Source organism: Mustela lutreola, chromosome 10 (genome assembly GCF_030435805.1).
Source record: "Mustela lutreola isolate mMusLut2 chromosome 10, mMusLut2.pri, whole genome shotgun sequence".
Lineage (NCBI taxonomy): Eukaryota > Metazoa > Chordata > Mammalia > Carnivora > Mustelidae > Mustela > Mustela lutreola.
The window spans coordinates 95,889,582-95,897,574 of NC_081299.1; the positions used below are offsets into that span (position 1 = coordinate 95,889,582).

The 7,993-nt window shown below is 46.8% G+C and overlaps 1 pseudogene; it reads right to left on the reverse strand.

The window, feature by feature from the left end:
* Positions 1 to 7,220: 7,220 nt before the first annotated feature.
* LOC131810747 (U4 spliceosomal RNA) lies at positions 7,221 to 7,350 on the reverse strand (annotated as a pseudogene).
* Between the last annotated feature and the right edge of the window lie 643 nt (positions 7,351 to 7,993).

The window sequence follows — 7,993 nt, forward strand, 5'->3', positions numbered from 1 at the left end:
GCCGAGGTCTGTGTTCATTTCCTGGTGTGAGGAAAAGAATCCCTGAAGGTCTGTCCGCTGCTTTCTTTCCAGTAATGAAGATTAAAAACACAATTAAGTTAGGCCCGGTAATGTGACCCATTAGTATGCATCTTTCCCTGATCAGAGGGTGGTTATGTCGGGCCCTAAGCTGGCCTCATGAATCACCACGACAGGAACAAGCTGGGCGCAGGAGCTGTTTTTGCTTCTAAGACTTCTTGGCAGTAGCCCTGCCAGTGGCCTACGGATGGGGTCCTGGGAGGCTGTTTGCAGGGATGATTCCCCAGCAGGCACTCCAGGATGAGCTGGCTCTGCTGGGCCAGCACCCCCCACCCCCCTGCCGCAGTGAGTGAGACGGACGGTCACTTTGGTCAAAAAAGCAATCCTTTTGCTCAAGGGTCGGAGCTGCCCGGCTTGGCTGGGTCTGTGTTCCCTGCTCAAGCTTATGAACCATTCTGAACCTAGGATTGTTCCCCCATGAATAGCAACAGTCTCCATGGTCCTTTGTTGTTGAAAAACCACCTAAAAGCAGCCAGCAGCGTAGATATAGGTGGATTTTTAATAAAGGTGCTCATTCCTCACAGGTAATGGCACGTCCAGAAATCTCTTCCCAGAGAAGTGACTCCTCTAGGTAGCCAGATGTCTCCCGATTGCCAAGTTGGGAGTCGAAGGTGGGGATAAGACAATGAGGGGTGACCCTATCTGGAGAGGCAGGGGAGGAAGCACTGCAGACCTGGAGGGCCCAACAGGGTTGCCATGGGAGAGAAGCATCTTCCTGCTTGCACCTTTAACGTGCTTACCTGTCAGTTCCTAAGGAATCAGTATGTGATCTCTGACCAGTAATTTCTCCCTCTGAGTGATTTCAGGTTCCTGTGATCTTCCTTGTGCCAGAAGACTTGCTTTTCTCTCATCGTGGTTATGACAGGCTTGGCATTCTGTTCAAGGACCTTCAGGCTTTGTGGAAAAGTAGGTATGGGGGTCAGCGGTCCTTCCTAGAGCGTCAGAAGTCATGCCAAGGAGGCTGCTTCCTCCTGCCCCTGTGGTCCCCACTGGCCAGGTGTGTGGACTCTTTTAGGGAGCACTAACATCCAACCACATTGGCTGGATCTCTCTGCTTGGGACAGCAAATGTCTCTGCCCCTCACCCATCCTAGCCTGATAACCTAGCTCGACCGTGGAACCGAGCCAGGCTTCCCACAAAGACAGGAAGATGTACAGATCTCCAAAAACGCTTCAGAAACCATCAGACCTTAGAGTCTTGATCTCAGTGACAGTTTGCCTGGTGTGTAAAAGGAAAATCAGATTGGGCCTCTGGAGACCTAAGGTGACAAGCTGTGTGACTTTGGGCACATCACTTTACCTCTCTGGGCAGCTGACACATCTCTAAAATGAGAGGATTCGTTTGATAATCTCTGCGGCATCTCATGGATCCAGAGACTCTGGAACTCTACCTTCAGGGCGTCTGTCCTCAGAAATAGCAATTTCTTGTATACGACATTCTCAAGCCATGTAGAGAAGCAAACGTCACTCAGGAACTGCCACTGGCTGATTGTAGTTAGAGAGAAGCAGGTTCCCAGAGTTCAGAAGTTCACTGATTCATTCAGAAGCTATTTACTGAGCATCTTCTATTCTAGACACTGTTCAAGACGAAGCCAAAAAGATGAAATCCTTGCCCATGCCAAGCTTACAGTCCAGTCGGGGAGACTGAAAATAAGCCAGTAAACAAGTAAAGATATGCTTTGTCTGGTGGGAAAAGTGCCGTGGAGAAACCTACAGCAGGAGAAGGAGATAGAAAATCGGGGGGGGGGGGGGCTGGGAGGAGGGCTCTTTTGTGCGAGTGATCAGGGGAGAGCTCTCTGAGAAGGCAACGTTTGAGCAGAGGCCTGAAGAAAAGGGGGCAGATTTATAGAAAGAAACTAGGGAGGGAACGAAGATAAAAAGGAGAGAGTCCAAATCGTCTTGGCAAACTATACCTCAGGCAAGTAGCTTTCGGGGCCTCTTTAGGAGGCCAAGCATGTTTTAGATTCAGTTCAAGATGGTCTCTAGGAACCGTGTTGGCAAAACGTCCTCACAGGCCGTTTTATTATCCCTTGTCCTGGCCTCCCCGCAGCCTGGCTTGGGCTCCAGCCTCCCCTGCACCAGAAGCTGAGCCCTGTTACCTGTAGATCAGCCTGCCTGACACTGAGCAAGGGGCCTGGCCCTTCTGAGCCATGTTCTCTCATCTGTAAGGAAGCGAATGCCTATTTCCTGGGGCTGGTGAGAGGATTACATGAGCTCATGCATTTCAGGCTTCTGGGGTTCATGCCCCACCCCTCTCCCTAACTTCAGGCAGGGCGGCTGTCTTGGGTCTCCAAAGTCCTCAGAGAGGGTGAATCCTCTGTCTCCCTGTCCCAGGGAACGCCTTGCTTTCTTCTTATGCCCACAGATTTTCCGAGATGGAAGCATGGGCTCCAGCTTCAGCCTGAAGCCCTCCCCGCCCTGGTCCAGCAGCCATCCCCTCGGGGCTGGGGGACAGGGCAGGGCTTCTGCAAGGAGCTGAGCTGGGTGGAACCACCGAGAAGCTCAGGGCTGGAGAGCGCTTGGACATGGGCTCATCCGTGGCCACCGTGTTTCTCACTGGAGCTCCGTGGCTGGGGACAAGCTCAGGAGATGCCTACAGATTTGATGGTACCAGGAGCAGTTTAAAGTTTGATTTTACAAAACAGAATAAATTAAAAATGCATTAGGAATGAGGCCCTTACTTAACTACAGGGTGTGCTAATGGGCTTGGAACCTGCACTCCCTCCTCCTGTAAGCTCTTAATGACTGAGCTTTAATGTATTTTATTTCTTGAAAAACAATCCCACAAGCGCTCAGTACAGTCGGAAAAACATTTCTAAAATCATTAGACCACTGCACGGTAAATATTCATCACAACCGCAGCTCCCACCTGCTCGCAATGAGGCATCGATTTTTTTTTCCTTGCCTTGTTTTGCTCTCTCTCATTTTCCATTTCTCTTCTACTCCCCTCTCTCTCCCCCTCCTCCCCCCAGATCCTCACCAAAAGCCGAAGCCAGGCTTGGTAAGGCCGCCTTCTGAGATTATTTTTCAAGGGGAACAGTAGAGGCTGTGTCAATATTCAGTTCAGCGGGAGCCAGCAGCCCCTGCTGCAGGGCCTCCCAGTCCTGCTTTCAGCCGGGAGGCAGCCCCGCTGCCCCGAGACCCCATTCCCACCCTGCAGCGGGGGTCTGAGAGCCCAGCGTCAGAGTGGCATGTTCCTACAGCAGAAGGATCGGTGTGCCCACTTAGAGATCTGCTATCCAGTGCTGGCCCTGCAGAGACCTTTGCGTGACCTTGGGCACGGCCCCTCCCTGCTCTAACACTTCATCTCTAAAAAGGACACCGCTGGGAGATAACCGTCCCCCACTTGATGTCCTATGGCTCTCTTTAGCTAAAGAGCTAGACGTCACACCTGCTCTGGCCACTCCCTAGCTCTGTATCCGTAGGCGAGCTGTTCAGCCTTTTTGAGGCTCATTTAAAAATATACGTGTGTGTGTGTGTGTGTGTGTGTGTGTGTGTCTAAAATCTGTATCTGAAAAGCAGGTATTGAAATCTAAACTCAGAGCGCTCAGCAGAGCAACCAGCCCACGCTGGGGCCAAGCAAGATCAACTTCTCTTGCCTGCACTGTAGCCTGCTTGTCCCCTGTTGGGGAGGGCAAGGGAAGGGAACAGAGCTGGGTCTGATATGCCACAGGGAGGTGCAGGGCATAAATATCCTAACAGCAGGAGTGGTCACAGCATGTGGAGGGGGGACACAAACTGTCCATTGGGCATTTTGCCTGATGTGGATCCAAGTCCCCACACCTAGAGGAAATGGGAGTGGTTGGACCCCTTCCAATGAACGTATTACCAGGGGAAAGTGTCTCTCACAGATGAGAGCCACCAATTCCCCCGTCTCCTCTTCAGCACTCACCTGCCACCCCCACGTCTTAAAGCTGGCATTTTACTTGTATACCTACACTTTCCAAAGGCTTTTTGCATATAGTGTGCCATTTGATCTCCAAAACTGTGGTGGGTGAGAGTCATCTTATCCCCAGTTGATGGATGGATAAACTGAAGTCCTATGAGGTTTACCCCAAGGTCACAGTGATCATAAATGGCAGAGCAAGGTCACATATTCAAACCCACCAATTCCCACTCAAAGGTATTTACCAAATTTTTCTTTGCTCACAGCTTTTCAGAGACACAATTATGATGGTAAGGTAGATTGTCGCAAACATCATACTGAATATGGCGCATTCTTAAATATTCTTTCTGTGTTGAATATATCACTGCTGGAGGACCGGCATTGCTGTAGCCTCTTGAACCTTGCCAGTTGTCATCAGGAGATGTTATCAATACAAGTTCCCAGAATTCAGCTGAGTTCTCAGCTAGGTGAGAAATTCTACAGTGAGAGGCTATGACCCCATTCTGAATTGTATATTTCTTTCTCTCCATGCTCTATGAACAAAGGTCTAGCACGTTGCTTCTTTCTTTTAAAGGTTTATAGAGAACTTATGACATGCCAGAAACTGCAATAAGGACTTGCCACACATTATCTCAATTAATCCCTCAAAACAACCATACGAGATGGACAACATGGTCCTATTTTACAGATGCATGAACAGAAGTGATGCTATAGGTCACACCGATAATGAGGCATTTACAACCAGCTTCTCCCTTGCCTTCCTCTATGAAAGTAGAAAGCTAGAATGTCATCTTTCTTACTTTCCCTTGCAATGGGAGAGTCTGGTCCATAAGCTGTAAGTCAAAGTTCCTAGGTGAATTTCCCAGAAGCAGTTGCTAAAGAGACACGCCCTCACCCATTCTTCCTGCTGGAAACATGGACGTGAAGGCTGGAGTTGCAGCTTCTACTTTGCAAACCCAAGAATGAAAACTGTGTGTTAAGAAGCCAAATCAGGAAGATGGAAGGAACCAAAGGCCATTCCTGAGGGGGTTCAGCAGCCTAGCACCACCTTCCTCTGGACTTAGGTGAGTAAAAATTAACCCCGATTAACCCATGGTCATTCTGTTTTCTCTTCCTTAGAGCCACATGCCAGTCTAAGTGATATGCAGAGGGGGTGTGAAATTCAAACTTGAGGCCATAGGACTATAAACCCAAGTTGTCAACTACTATGACATCTGCTTTTTATCCCAGTCTTGCTGCTTTCCATGGGTGTTGGGTAGAGAGGAAAGAGAGATCACCCACAACATCTACGACATAATCCATCCCTCCCACTCTGTCTCCCCTCAGCCACACCTGTGACCAACCTGACGCTAACCAGACTTCCAAGGATTCAGACGCCCTAAAGGCCCTTTCCCACGCACCCTCCCCCAGGAACTATGGGTCACACCTCCGATGACACAGATGCCACCTCTACAGCTTCAGATTATCTTGTCCTAGGGACAGGAGAGAGGAAGGAAAGTCCAAAACTCAGTTTCCTTCTTCACTTAAACAGTGATTGGGAGATAAAGCTCTATCCTGATCCTTCTCTACCTAAAAATAAAGCTCTACCTCTGGCTAAAGATTTGTCTTGCTGACCCTTTGGAAGATTGAGTGATGACCAAACACAAGGTCATTAATCCTTTTTTGTGTGCATGAACAGTGATTGCTGCTATTTTCAGGACCTTGGAAATGCTTATACTTCTCTGACTCTTCAAGGGCCTTGACACAACACAAGGAGGCACTGGACCTCGTCCTGATGACTTCTGACATAGCCCGTACTTTTTACTCTGTTCTTGGAAAAAAGGGAGAACCTGGGGCCTGAGTCTAGTGTGTTGGTGTCCTAGGGATTTACTCGGCCTGCATGGGGAGGTTGCCCTTCTCTGCTCCCATGCAGCCACTACTCCCACATGGCAAATTTCAGGGTTGGGGCAGTGCACCATGGTCAGGGCAAGTAGAAATGAATGAGAACACTGGGAACAGTGCCTGACATTTATAGGAGCTCGATATCATTGTAGCATAAATGAATGAACTCTGTATGTCTATCAGTCTAGCCATACTACCTATATCCTGTGAGGACAAAATAATATAAAGTTTGTAAAGTCCTTAACAAATTGCCAGCACATAAGTAGTAATTGTTAGCTATAATCCTAAGAAAATGATATAAAATATAAACAAAGATGTTCATTATAGCACTGTTTATAATATAAAAATAGAGGCAACTGAATTTTTGATAATATTATGATCCATAAGACAGGATGAAGCACAGCCGTGAAAAGATGTTGTAAATTGCCATCGTAATAGGATGGCACTGATAGAGCCTTGAGAACAGTGTAGCTTACAGCAATTGAAAGAGAGCGATTGAAAACAAAATAATTAAATATCAAGAAAAGTGGAACTGATATATTGGCTTTTTATCATGGAGATATAAAATAAAGTCACCTTTTTAGGGAGTATAGTGTTTGTGAAGAGTATATCCGCTCTTAATGTGTCCATGGAAGAAGAAATGGAGAAAATGCAATGTATCATCTTCAAGCTAAAAAGGGGGTGGGTAGTTCCCAAGAGGATGGCTTATAAATGTTGAGGACTTATCCATGATGTTTATAAATGATGAGGGGACAAGAACTAGCTCCTTGCATTTGGGAGATAGTTTAGGGCCAGACGTTCAGGGCCCACAAGGAAGACCATGGAAGGCCATGGAAGGTATACGAACATAGTACATAAGATGAGGTAGGAGGTAGAAAGGAGTACCATGAGGACAGCCATCTCATCCGTAAGACTTGTTGAGTCCCCCGTCATCTATATAGACCAGTGACAAAGATCTAGAACAGTGGTGCTAACCAACAGGCCAACAGGAAGGGGCAGCAACTTGCAGTTACATAAAAGGGGTATCTCTTTTCCCTTTTCTTTCCTGCACATCCCTATACAGGAGGGGCCAGGGCAGGGAAGAGAGAGGGGATACATGAGAAAAAACAGACTATGCCCTCTGCCCCTTCTGTCCTTTCCAGTACAAACTGCAAGTCTAGTCAACCCCTTGGGGAGAGGAGATCTAAAGAGAGGTTTGAATCAATCAAATATGAGATTAAAAAATTTTAAATGGAAATATTAGGCTTAATAACCAAAATGAAAGTGTTTTAATAACTGCAGATGACTGCAATTTACAGAATTAGATTGAACTGTTGTCAGGGGTGTCTTCTCCCCAGTGGGAGGAGGAAATTTGACAGAGCACAGTAGCAACAGTGATTAGAAAAGTAAAAATATTCCATGTTTATACCCTGATGAGTTTGAGACTTTCTGGGAAAAGTTTTCAATTAGCAATAATCGCGCCTCAGATAAACCTCATTGGCTACGATACTGCCACTACGCAAAGCTGAGTTTGAGACTTTCTGATTAGACTAGCTACATTCATGGTTTATTGTAAAGTGCAAAAATCCAGTCATAAAACTACATGTGATAGGGGCGCCTGGGTGGTTCAGTGGGTTAAAGCCTCTGCCTTCGGCTCAGGTCATGATCTCAGGGTCCTGGGATCGAGCCCCGCATCGGGCTCTCTGCTCAGCAGGGAGTCTGTTTCTTCCCTCTCTCTCTGCCTGCCTCTCTGCCTACTTGTAATCTCTCTCTATCAAATAAATAAATAAAATATTTTTTTAAAAAACTACATGTGATACACTTCCATTTTGTTAAATATACAAAGGGCTTGTAGGATTTATACCATAATGCTATGGGTAGATGGAATCATGTCTTTCTTCATTTCCAAAATTTCCTCAGTGGGCATATATCATTTATGTTGCTTATATAATGAGGAAAATAATACTCAAAAAATTTTGCTGTATAAGTATCTTTCCCTTGGTTCCCTGCTTTGGGCACAAGCTCCCTATTGTTCTTGGTTTTCCTAGTGCTGGAGTCCCTTTTAAGAACAGAGAGACCAGTAATATTTAGGGATGAAGTAGTTTCATTCTAACCATGATTCTACTTCTGAATTTGGTGAAACCTTTATCCTAGGGACTGAGTCACAACA